Below are 13,678 nucleotides of genomic sequence, written 5' to 3'. Positions count from 1 at the left end.
CCTGCAACACAATATGGTAGGAAACATACTATTTTCAGTAGAATAATACTATCCCATAGAAGCTATTGGCCACAAATACCGAAGCCACCCTGTATATATCATGTGAATCCTCATAAAATTGGTATATGAAATGAATTCAACTGACTAAGGCAATGTAAGTATGCAAGTTAAAAATACAGAGCCATATATATTTTTACGACACGTCACTGAATCTTTGTGTGCCGTTAACCCATTAACCCCGGGGGTGGCAAGGGGTATCATAATTGGAAAAGGGTGACCATGTTGGTTGAAACCAAGATTCGTTTATTTGAAACGGATTTGAAGATTTCGTTTATTTGAAACGGATTTGAAGATTTGGTTGATTTGAAACGGATTTGAAGATTTGGCTGATTTGCAAACGGGTTTGAAGATTTAGATGATTTGAAACGGATTTGAAGATTTCGTTTATTTGAAACGGATTTGAAGATTTGGCTGATTTGCAAACGGGTTTGAAGATTTAGATGATTTGAAACGGATTTGAAGATTTAGATTATTTGAAAGGGATTTAAAGATTTGAAGATTCGATGATTTGGTTGATTTGAAATTGATTTCATTGATTTAGATGATTTGAATGATTTGGTACATTCTAATGATTTTGTAGATTTGGTTGATTTGAAATCGATTTCCTTGATTTCGTGGTGATTTGGATGATTTGCTCGAATTGCTTGATTTGGATGATTTGTACGAGCTGTGTACAAGATTTGAACAAGCGGCGGCAATTCTGAACGTCAGGGGACTGCATCTATTGCCCTGGCAACATTTAGTACATTTTTCTTGGTTAATTAGAAAGTCATTTTTTGGAATTGCTTCACACTTAAGGTCCCAGGCTCTTTTCAATGCCATTCCAGTAGTTTTGTTCTTTTTTGAAGCTTCATCAAATATTTCATCCAGATCTTTCTTTGCTTTAACGTGAATTAACGAAAGTACTTTTCTCATTTTTTCATTTTGATCCTGGCTAGGTTCAAAAGTATTTTCAATTAGTTTTTTTTCTAGATCTTTAACTTTGCGATTAAGTGTTGATCTTTGCTGTTTGTTTTGCAACAATCTCTTGCGCTTTGACTTGGGGATCAAAATTGATATTCTGCACCTTGAATTTGCAAATTGTCTTCTCATCATTGATCTAGGTGTAACCTTTTCTTTCTTCTTTTTTGAATCATTCACCAAGGAGTACTATATCGGGCCCACACCACACCCCGTCCCCTAAGGAGACCTAACTTAGCCTTTGAAAGCGCCTAGCTACTTTCCCAGACAATTGTTATTGGTCAGAGCCAAACTTTGTCTCTGATTCGCCAATAAATCCGTCTGCTCGAAAAGTTTCTTTTGAGGCGCTGAATCCCTTTAGAATCCCAGTTCCCAACACTCTTCCTAGTGTTTTTCTATTTTAAAGGGACAAATGTTAACATTTTACTCATAATTAAATTGGATTTCGTAATTTACGTTAATTTTATGTATATATAGGGGGTTATTATAGGCCTTTACCGAGTTCTTCACTTAAGCCTTGGTAAGTGTATTTTTATTTATTGACTGCGACGCACTCGGCACAAGTGTTAAAATAAAAAAATTAGGTAAAATTTTTAGCAAATATGGTTGCTACAAGACACTGTTTATACCCTGGTTGTCATAATGACTTTCGCCACAATACCTTATTAATTTCCAATGGTCTCTTCTTCACGAGAACTAGGTTCTACACGAGGTGACCGTAATTCCAAAAACGGATTTGTTTTGTCGTCTGCTTATACCGTCAAAAATTCTCTCAACACTATTGGCTTAAGAGTGGTGCGCAGTGAGCCAATCGTATGTCTCACATAGTAGCTAGGGGAAATGGCTAAGTTAGGTCTCCTTAGGGGATGGTGTGTGACCGATATAGTACTCTTTGCATTCACATACCTAATAAATAATATCATCAATTATCAACTACATACATACATTTGGTGGCTGTAAAATTTATACCAGTTAAGACTACGGCATTTAGAACATTGGTAGATCTTGTCCTTGTTTTCTTCTTTTTAGCATTGTATGGCGGAATGAACCAAACAAGTAATCGTTAGACTGATACCGTTCAAAAGGGTAAAGACAATGATGCAGATTTTTGGTGTTTTCCATTCCAACTGCATGGTCCTATCTAAGAAAAACTTTAGTTTAGCAAAACGATATTTGAAAATCAAATTAAAAAATTCTTCATACTTTCGATATTCCACCACAAAAAATAGTTATCGCTCAGGGGCGCAATGGCGTTAGTGACAACTTCCAAATATATAGTTTGATTTTCCAAGTTGAAGAAATCATACTGTTCCACATTCTTGAAAAGGGTCAAAATGGACAACTTTCCCTCACATGAAAACAATAAGCGTCGTGGTGCATCGTGGTAGGTTGTTACGGATAATAATCCATTTACTCGGTAAACCTCAAGATAATCCAGAAATCCATTTAGAGTTTTTAAACTTCTAAGATGAATTCCATCTATCAATAGTTTAGATAGGTGGTTATTTATTATGTGATTCTGACTATCCCAGTTTTGCAACAGTGGCACTGAAGTTAATGGGGACTATTGTCTCTTAAGTGAAAACTATCTATTATAATACTGTGAAAAGAACTGTCTTACCTTTATTCAAACTTTCAATAAAATTGGTTACAGCTGATATGGCTGGAGAAAGCGTTGGAATTCCTTTTGACATAATTGAGATGGCTGGTCTTTTCGAAATGAAGTCAGTTGCGTCGGTCTCTTGGTCAAACTGTAGCATTCGTTTACGGCTATTTTCAAGTACATTTAAACTTCTAAACGAATTTATTTCATCCCATTTGCATTTGTGAGCTGGGACTCTAAAGCCAAAAATCTCTGCCTGCGTATCTACGTTGTTCAACCTTAAACCAGACTCTGTTTGGATTTCCCTGCAAACTTTCGCGAAGCATTGGCTTTTTGTTACTGTTTCAAAAGTTTGTACACCCACCTCACGCAATTTTTTAAAGACTGCATAAAAATAACATTGTGTTTGTTGGTTTCTACAATTCATAGAATCCGACCCCGCTTGACTTCTCTTCCTTGGCATTTAGGAGTGGAATTAAAAATTAAATAGTTTGTTTAAACTTTGTCTTCCGAAATTCCTCCGGATCGTTTGTGCAAGTACACGATATTTACTACACCGACACGATCCTCAACTAGATGAGCAGATTCTCTCGGACCTACTTTATAAACCTATTCACGCCTTGTTCCCAGAGACACAGTCGCGAAGTAATCTTTGTCGGAGGGGTGGGAGTCAAAACCAGGGTTGGCAACTACCTATCCAGTCCGGTTTAAACCACCTGGTTTAATCCGGATTAATCCACTTAAAAAAATCCACCTAAAATATCCGGCTTAATTATGAATGGGGAAAAATCAATTTTGTGCCATAAAAATAATTAAAATACAACCAGAAACAAGGCAAAAATATATGTAGCGACAACTAAAGATTATTTATTATGAATGATAAAACTAATAGTTATGTTACCGGTTACTGTCCAGTTACAGCTTACAATATTTTTCCAGTATTGCTCGAACTTAAAGCATAGCGTTGGTTCCAGTGGACAAGTGGACTTTTCTTACGAACTCCAGTTTTGGCTTGGGAAAGCTAGAGGCATTTGTGGGCGGAATTTATACGTGCATGTATAAATCCCGCCCACTAGCCTTTGCCAAGCCAAACCCGGAGTTCAGGAGGAAAGTCCCCTTGTAAGGGATCCATTTCATGAAAACATTTTATCAGTTAAACTAGCAGACTATATTGGAATCGGGGCTAGGGGTCGGGGAGTGCCCCAAAACTAAAATAAGAGCTAAACAGAAGTACTTTGCCTTCGAAAAAACCTAAAATAACTCGTGTTTTTAAAAAATCCGGATAAATCCAATAAAATCCGGTTTAATCCAATAAAAACCACTGGTCTGGATTTTATTCAAATTATCCGGATTTTTGCCAACCCTGGTCAAAACTAAGATGGGGCTCTTCGTTTTACAGGGAACGAGCAAGAATTAAAGTAGTTCACTTTTTGTTTTCATATCTATCCGCTTTTGATGATTTGAGGTGTTCGTCCCAGTCCGTGTATTCAGAATTTACGTAATTATGAAAGATTTTGGCCATGGTCTGATTGGCCTGCTCTACCAACCTGTTCGTCTGAGGCCGATAACTAACCTCGCGGCCGACCTTATTCCCCATTTGGGAAGTTCTTACTCAGTCTGTCCAGAGAGAAAAGCGCTCCCAAGTTCGCTTATAAGTAGTCGGGGGCTCCCGTGTCGAAATACAATTTGATTCCTTATCAAGTCGGTAACGTGTACAGATTCGGTACTTGGAACTGCTCGGGGTTATATCCACTTGGTCAGATAGTCTACAGCGATGAGAATATATTTATTTCCGTGAGAGGACTTCAAGATCGGACCACAGTGGTCATTACCGACCACTTCAAAAGGCTCAGAAGGTGGTGAGATCGGGTGCAGTAGAGCATCTGAATTGCCAGTTGGTATCTTCCGAAACTGGCAAGGGGCGCATGACTCTACATAACGACGTACCATCTTCCTTAATTTAGGCCACCAATACCTTTTTTGTACTTTTGCTCATGTTTTGTCAAATCCCATATGTCCACCTGTATCGGAATCGTGAGCTAATCCTAGAATTGTCCACCGCAATGATGGTGGTATACAACCAATAGCGTCTTTCTACCTCTAGCATGCGGATTGTCTCGAAAAACAACTCCATTTTTCGATGTGTATTCAGCTATTCGTGCCTCGCCGATCGTGGACTGTTCCAAATCTTGTAACATTACCATTAAGACCTTCAATTTTGAGAGGCTCTGCTGTGCCAGTGCTAACTCTTTAAGTGAGATAGGTTCAAAATGTACGGCACATGTGGGTATTACGTCAGCTAAACTCCCGGGATCATATGGGCAAACTGGGGCCCTAGATAGAGCATCGGCGTTTTGATGGTTCTATTTGCTCCTATGGATAAGTGTCTTGTAAATTCTTACAAGCCTTAATGGGTGGCAATGGCCGTCATTTCCATGTCCTCCCTCGCCACACCCGTCTCCCAATAGCCACTGCGTAAATCTAATGAACTAAAGTACTTATTCTACATCAATTGGTCTGAAGTATCATCAATACGGTGTAACGGGTAAACGCCTTTCTTCGTTACATTATTTACAAGTCCATAATCTATACAAAAATGCCATGTCTTTTTCTTTTTTTAACGAAAACGACACGGCTAGACCATGGATTAAACGATTCTCTTATTACTCCCGCATCGATCATTTCTTTAATTAGATTAGAAATAATCTGTTTTGTTGTAGCGCTAACAGTTTCTAGTTAAAGGGTAGATACTAAAACCAATGCGGTTCATCATATCTTTAAACCAAGAAGTATAGCTAGCTACAAAGGGGAATGAAATAAATGGTTGGTCCGGTTCGGTTACCTATTTTCATCTATAGGCTTATAGCGTTAATTTTAAGAATGGTCAGTTATGTCTAGGGGATTTGTGGGGAAATAATAAAAAGGCGGTCTTGAGAGTTACCATGATTTAATCATTTAACAAATACTTAAGTTAAGCTAATAAATTCTAACTGGTCATGACCTTTGGCTTTTTAATCTAACCTAAAATAATGAATCATAAACACTAATCATAAGAATTAAACTAAAACTATACATTGCATAAATAAAGTAAGATAAACAGTAATTAAAATATAACGATACGTGAGTTTTGGTGTCCATAACGCGAAGTGCGGAAAGTCTTATTAGACGGCGATTTCGCGAGGCACGGTCCCAAGGGACGAACGAACAGATGATAAAGCTGGGGTGGTTTCCATCAGGCAGGGGTTTTAGACGATGTTGACGGCGTCCAAGATTATATCGGTCCGGTCTTTGTTTTAGGAGTCCGGCATTAGTAGTAGTCCAAAGATTAACTCCAGCGGCAAAGTTCTTTTTGAATTCGCGATTATGGTAAAATCGGCATACCCGCGATTAAGATAGACTCGAGATCGAGTTCTTTTAGGATCTTGCGATTACGTTCGGTTGCGGGTTAGAGTCCTAACATTTATTTTGGCGCGAACTATAGTAGCCACGAGGAATGGAGTCTGGTCATCTTTGGGCAGAGCCTTAGGCTGGAACTGGCCGATATCATTTTATTACTGGTCTATTGAAGGCCTGAGCTTTTATACTTTTCCTCTTGACCTTGTTGGCGAATCATCGACTCGCTTTCTGTGGTCTTTGCATATGACGTCAATGGTTATTTGACGTCAGTCCTTCCTTCATCGTCCCGTTTGGGTATTTCTGGGGATCTGCGTTTTGTCCCACTCGCGCAGGTGTTAGGGTCCTTGACCGTTTGTTTCGTAGATCGGGTACCGCGGGTGAAACTCTTCTTCGCGCTTATTAATGAATTCTATGTACACTTTGTTCGGTATTTTGAGTATATACAATATTTAAACTATTTACAACAATATACTTGGTAACTCTCAATGACTTATATATTTGTAAGAAGGCATGGGTTTCTATGGAGACGCTTTATACCAGTAGATAAAAATAGGGGTGTAACTTCACGGATTGTAATTTTGAGGTAGCATCGCTATTCTCTTGGCCTAAAGAATGCAAGCTAAGGGTATATGACCTTTCTATTACGACCCACGACCAGCGTTAAGGCTTTCATAGAAAGGGGTCAAAGGGGAATTTATTTAAAATAAGCTGTGGATGATCTGGGGAAATAAGTATTTTAAAGGGATAGTGAAATAAATATAAAGGGATAATGAATTTCTAGTTAGATAAATAAAATGTCGTTGTCCGGTCTTTGTTTTAGGAGTCCGGCATTAGTAGTAGTCCAAAGATTAACTCCAGCGGCAAAGTTCTTTTTGAATTCGCGATTATGGTAAAATCGGCATACCCGCGATTAAGATAGACTCGAGATCGAGTTCTTTTAGGATCTTGCGATTACGTTCGGTTGCGGGTTAGAGTCCTAACATTTATTTTGGCGCGAACTATAGTAGCCACGAGGAATGGAGTCTGGTCATCTTTGGGCAGAGCCTTAGGCTGGAACTGGCCGATATCATTTTATTACTGGTCTATTGAAGGCCTGAGCTTTTATACTTTTCCTCTTGACCTTGTTGGCGAATCATCGACTCGCTTTCTGTGGTCTTTGCATATGACGTCAATGGTTATTTGACGTCAGTCCTTCCTTCATCGTCCCGTTTGGGTATTTCTGGGGATCTGCGTTTTGTCCCACTCGCGCAGGTGTTAGGGTCCTTGACCGTTTGTTTCGTAGATCGGGTACCGCGGGTGAAACTCTTCTTCGCGCTTATTAATGAATTCTATGTACACTTTGTTCGGTATTTTGAGTATATACAATATTTAAACTATTTACAACAATATACTTGGTAACTCTCAATGACTTATATATTTGTAAGAAGGCATGGGTTTCTATGGAGACGCTTTATACCAGTAGATAAAAATAGGGGTGTAACTTCACGGATTGTAATTTTGAGGTAGCATCGCTATTCTCTTGGCCTAAAGAATGCAAGCTAAGGGTATATGACCTTTCTATTACGACCCACGACCAGCGTTAAGGCTTTCATAGAAAGGGGTCAAAGGGGAATTTATTTAAAATAAGCTGTGGATGATCTGGGGAAATAAGTATTTTAAAGGGATAGTGAAATAAATATAAAGGGATAATGAATTTCTAGTTAGATAAATAAAATGTCGTTACATTGTCTGCTGGTGAAACTACACGGGGGTATTGTTTGATGGGACGATGGTTCCCATTATCTATCGTATGTTCTGCCAAGTCGTTTTTCCTAACTCTTTACTGTCAAACGCAAAAGACTTTCTATATTCACTCAAAAGAAGACAAACACCGCTTTACTGTTCCTCAGTTAATTTTGAGCCTAGTTCTAGGTCTCTAATCTCCGCGAAAATTTGTACATTATTTATCAAAGTTGGTTCCCTACTCCCCTCTCTTTCCCTTCCAACTGGACGGAACAAAAACGAAAAGGCTCGTCCTCTTTCTGAGATGTGTTCAATAATTCACTCGCGCTACAATTTTTTTTCTCCCTTCTTAAAGGAATTCATTTCATTACTTGGGTTTAGAATGAATATTTGAGTCATTCCTTGTTTCATCTTTACAATACTAGCGGGGACATTCAACATTTAACGTGGGTTGCTACTATTGTGAGCATGTACTAACATATCTCTACATAAATAATTAGTTATTACACTGAATTCACGCGTTTACAAAAGTACCAGACCGAGAGGGAATAGTCACTGTTTCGACGGTCATTACATGAATTGTTTGTTGTTTTACCTCGACTGTAATAAAAGTTTGCTCCGGAAGGATAGAATCACTGGACTGTCCGTTGTCTTGAATTCTCGGTTTCTCTGACGACGATTGGGACATGCCAACGGTAGTAGTAACGGGATGAGGGTACCGAAGCTTTTTGTTGCGATCCATGGACACTAAATGGAACCATCCTTCGTCAAAAACGATTTCCGCTTCCAGGGCAGTAAACCAATCAACCCCTAACACCAAGGGTAGGATGGAATTGAATGCTACAAAACATTCTAACTGAACTGTGTCAAAACCGTCAACTGTCACCGCCACGTTTATAACTCCTTTTGGCGTTGCGATCCGTTTATCGAAACCAATAACCGGGGGTCCTTCTCACGGCTTTATGTCTCCTATCGGGTAATGGTTGACCACTAATGATTCGTCTATGACCGACTTTTGCGTTCCAGTGTCCAATAAGACTCGAGTTACACCGATTTTCCTGAGCAAAGCGTTCACAACCGGTACCACAACACGTTGTACAGTTTGTAGGGGATCACGAGTAATATTTCACAGCTCAGACACCCCCGCTATTGAGCGGACCTCGAGTTTCCCGCACTCTAAAGACGCGGCTATCATTACGAGGGTCCGTACAGTCGCGTGCTAGATGACCATATTTACCACAATTGTAGTATCCGGATCCTCGAGGAAACGAAATTTGCCGATAATTCATGGAGTATTGGTAACCGCCGCGCGAATGTCTAGGCTCAGGTTTATCTTTCCGTTCTTCCATCCTCTCAAGTGCTGTTTCTAGGTTTGCTATCTTCTCCGACAACGCTCGAAACTTTGGGTCTTCATCCTGGGTAGCTTTAGTGAGGTATTGTTCAGACCGTTCGTCTTCGGCAATTCTTAGGAAAAATCAATGGGTGCCGCCGTATGATACTGCTAAAAGTGGGCACCAGGATACGGAGTCGGGACACCGTCAAACCCGTAGGCGTTATTGTTAGATTTTGCTTAGCTTAAAAAGAAGGCGAGCGGGAGCGTAGTGTAATAAAGAAACTTTTAATGGCTAACTCGAAGTAAAACTAAAAGTTACAAGAGAGAAAAAAACAAAAAATATATTCTTAACTAGAGACCGTAAGGCCATCTATTAAATATCGAGTCCGGCATTTAGATTGCACCATAGTCTGACACTTCCCCTTGACGGGCTCGTTATTTGCTCTTTAGACTTAGTTTTTGGCAATGTTCCTTTACGTGTTGTGCACCCAAAGGTTTGGTTAACATGTCGGCTAGATTTTCGTCCGAGGGCACATACTGAAATGAAATTTTGCCTTCGTCTACCTGTTGGCGTAAGAAGTAATATCTCAAATCTATATGCTTGCTTCGTTCAGAAGTCATTTTGTTCTTTGCTAAGCATATTGCTCCTTGGTTGTCTACATTGATTTGAAACGGCTCGTTGGTGTGATCGTGAAGTCCTATCTCTGTCAAAAGGTTTTTGAACCACATTGCTTCTTTGGCTGTGGCACACATGGCTAGATATTCAGCTTCTACTGTAGATAATGCTGTGGTCGCTTGCTTCTTGCTACACCATGATACAGCACCGTTTCCCATTTGAAATACATAGCCACTGTATGACTTCCGATCCACGTGGTCTCTACCCCAATCTGCGTCTGAATAGGCTGTAATTCGCCCGGAGCCTTTTCTGTAGATTAACTTGTAATCCTTCGTTTGCTGTAGATAACGTAATACGTGTTTAACGCTTCGCCAATGTTCATCAGTTGGACGTTCATTAAATTGGCTTAGGTAAGTGACAGCGTATGCGATATCCGGTCTGGTGGATCCAGAAAGGTAGAGCAAACTACCTATCGCTTGTCTGTAGGGGATATGTTTGCTCGCAGCTTCCATTTCTATCCATTCTTCGTCTGACGTTTTGTGTAGTTTCACTCCAGGATCCAAAGGAGTTCTTACGCCCTTGCAATCGCTCATACCGAATGTCGCCAATATCTCTTCAACGTAAGCAGTTTGGCTTAAAGCAATCGAACCGTCGTCGTCCTTCTCAATGCTTATAGACAGAATTTGACTTGCTTCGTCTACTTCTCTGCTGGCAAATCTGTTCTTCACTGCTACAACAAAACTTTCGGCTACGTCAGCGTTTTGCGCGATCACCAAGGTGTCATCAATGTATACTCCAATTATAATGCCTTTCTCCAAATTGTAGTAGATGCAAGGATCCGCGTTAGAGCGTTTGAGATCAATGGATTTCAAAAAACTGTCCAAACATTCATTCCACTGGCGTCCTGATTGTTTGAGTCCATAGATACTTCTTTTCAGGTGGCATACCCAATCTTCTTTTCCCTTCGCTTTAAACAATTGCGGCTGCTCCATGAAAATATCTTCAGTTAGGCTTCCATGAAGATATGCTGCTGTGATATCCAATTGTCTGACGGTCCAATCCCATTCAGCCGCTAGGGCCAACATTAGTCTCAAAGACTTCAATCTTGGTACTGGTGAATAAGTGTCATTGTAGTCGATGCCGTATATTTGATCATATCCTCTCGCAACTAACCGGGCCTTGTACCTTTCTAATTCGCCGGTTTTCTTAAATTTCTTCTTGAATATCCATCGTGAAGTTATGACTCGTCTATTCGTTGGTCTTGGTACTAGGATCCATGTCTCATTTTCTTCCAAATTCTTCATTTCTTCTGTCATGGCTTCTTTCCAATCACTTGCGTCATTTCTAGTCATGGCTTCTTTCACAGTTGCAGGATCAGGTTCCTGAATGCTGTTGCTAGAGTGTTCTTTCCGATCGGTGACGATCATAATTTTCGGAGTGATGGATTGCGCTTCTGCTATTGCTCTTCTTTCTGCGATTCGTTCTGAGCGTCTAGTAGGTACGGTTTCTTGCTTTTGAAGTTTGCTTGTTTTCGTTGAGGTGTCACGTGTCGTTACTCTCACTGGAATGTCCATAAGTGGGATTGACTGTTTCATTCTTGTTTTGGTTGTTCCTTCAACGTTTGTTACGATTTTATCGTCGGTTTCTGAGTCATCGCTCCTACTGGGCAGGCCTTCTTCTACATGAGGATCTTGTACAAACGAAAACGAGATGTCTTCCCCTTGTTCTAGTGCGGTTGTTTCAGTAACTTCATCTAGTGGCTTCTTCGACCAATCGTCTTTTTTCCGCAGGGGGTAAACATTTTCTTCCACAACGACGTCTTTGCTTACAAAGATTTTATTCGTCTGAAAGTTCCAAAGTTTGTATCCCTTTACTCCTTCTGGATAACCGATGAAAACGGTTTCTTCACCTTTTGGGTCTAGTTTTGTACGTTTGATCAACTTGCTTTTGACGGACCAGACACGGCAACCAAATGGTATCAAATGACTGAGATCGACTTTCTCACCAGTCCACAGTTCTTCTGGTATGTCATTCCCAAGTGATTTCGTTGGACAACGATTACGAATGTAACAAGCTGTATTTACAGCGTCAGCCCAAAATTGTCTTGGGAGTCCTGATTCAATCAACATGCATCTGGCAGCGTCCATTAACGTCTGGTTAGCTCTCTCTGCTACACCGTTTTGTTGCGGCGTACCAGGGATGGTCAGTTGCCTAGTGATGCCATGTTCGGCTAAATAGTCGTCAAAATTGTTGCTAATGTATTCACCATTATCGGTGCGAAGTTTTTTGATCGTTAGTTGTAAAGAGTTTTCTACTCTTCGACGGAATTCGTGAAATTTTTCCAGAACTTGGCTTTTCTTTTTCATAAAGAAGACGGCTGTGTGTCGCGTAAAGTCGTCGATGAATGTTACCATATAATTCGAGCCTCCCTTTGATGTTGGTGCGACTTTTCCAACAACATCTGAGTGAATTAGTTCTAATGGCCTTTTGGCTCTTGTGGCTTGTCCTTTAGGAAAGGGTTTACGTCTTATTTTCCCTAACATGCAGGTTTCACAGTTTGCATCTGTACTTCCTTCTGTTTCTATTGTAGCTTCTTCCTTTAATAAGTGATTTAGTGCTTCCTTGTTCAGATGACCTAATCTTCGATGCCAGAGTTCTTCGTTGGCCAATTTAGCTACTTTTGCTACATTTCTGACTTGGTCTTGAATTTTGTACAATCTTCCATGACGTTTGGCCGTTAGTATGACTTCGCCGTCTGGCTCGATGATCTTGGCCGTTCCTTCTTTAAAAACGACTGAGTATCCCATCTCTTCAATGCGACCAACTGACAATAGGTTACCGTCTAGGTCGGGTACGTACAGAACATCTCTTAGTTCTATGCTGTATTTGTTTGTTTCAGAAAGGGGATGGAATGTCATTTTTCCTTTTCCTTCGACACAAATTACGTCTTTGTTTGCTACTTCAACGGTCGCCTTTTCTTCACGGTAGTCAGTCATTCTTGCTTTGCACGAGGACATGTGATCGGTTGCACCGCTATCCAGAAACCATGAGTTATAGTTTGGCTCTTCATCCGTCTTTTCACCTAAATACAGGGCTTTGTGTAAGATTACATCATCATTACATAACTGAGCTTTCTTCGCTGTGCTCTTCTTCGTCTTAGGGTTCGCTCCTGTAGCTTGGTCCTTGTCAGGGCATTCATTTGCAATATGTTCGTATTTTCCACAGCAAAAACATGTGACATGGCGAGAGTTAAAGGGAGTAGTCCTTGGGCCTTCTGTTCCCCTTTGGTCGTTCTTCCATTCGATCCTGGGTTTTCTTCCTTTATAGTAGCCTTTTCCGTCATCTCTACCCTTGCTTCTGATAACTAACGCCTTGCCTAATCCCAAATCTTCATTGGATGTTTGCCTCTCTGATTCTTCTTCTTCATCTCTTCGGTCTTGTCGCTTCTCTTCTACTGCGAGTCGTGCTTTCACGAGCTGTGTGGATATTGCGTTAACGTCATGCTCCAGATTGAGAATAATATGTTCGTAGCTCTTTGGTAAACCCATCAACATTATCAGTGCCAATTCTTTATCTTGAAACCCATAGCCGCAGGCGTCTAGTTTCCTGTGAAGCTCAATTATTCTTCCTAGATAAGTTTGCATTTTCTCGTCCTTCCCTTTATTTACATTAAATAAATCACGCAATAATTGCAAAATATGAAGTAGGCCATATTTGGTGTGCATGTCGCTTAAGGTTTGCCACGCGTCTTTAGCTCTTTGGTGATTGCCAATATCGTCTAGAAAGTTGTCTTCAACCACGAGATAGAGAAATGATAAAGCCTTCTCGTTTATCTTCCTTTCTGCATTCGTCATTGCAGGGCCGAAACCAGGGTCTATAGCTTCCCAAATGCTCTTGCTAATTAACGCAGCTTTTGTCCTAATGGACCATGAATGATAGTTACTCTTTTCGGCTGATAGCCTAGTAATTTTAAATTCGTCGCCTTGTG

Source organism: Phalangium opilio, unplaced genomic scaffold (assembly GCF_054372755.1).
Source record: "Phalangium opilio isolate 3A_F unplaced genomic scaffold, DU_Popi_V2 ptg000204l_1, whole genome shotgun sequence".
Classification (NCBI taxonomy): domain Eukaryota; kingdom Metazoa; phylum Arthropoda; class Arachnida; order Opiliones; family Phalangiidae; genus Phalangium; species Phalangium opilio.
Note: the sequence above shows the minus strand (reverse complement) of the source record.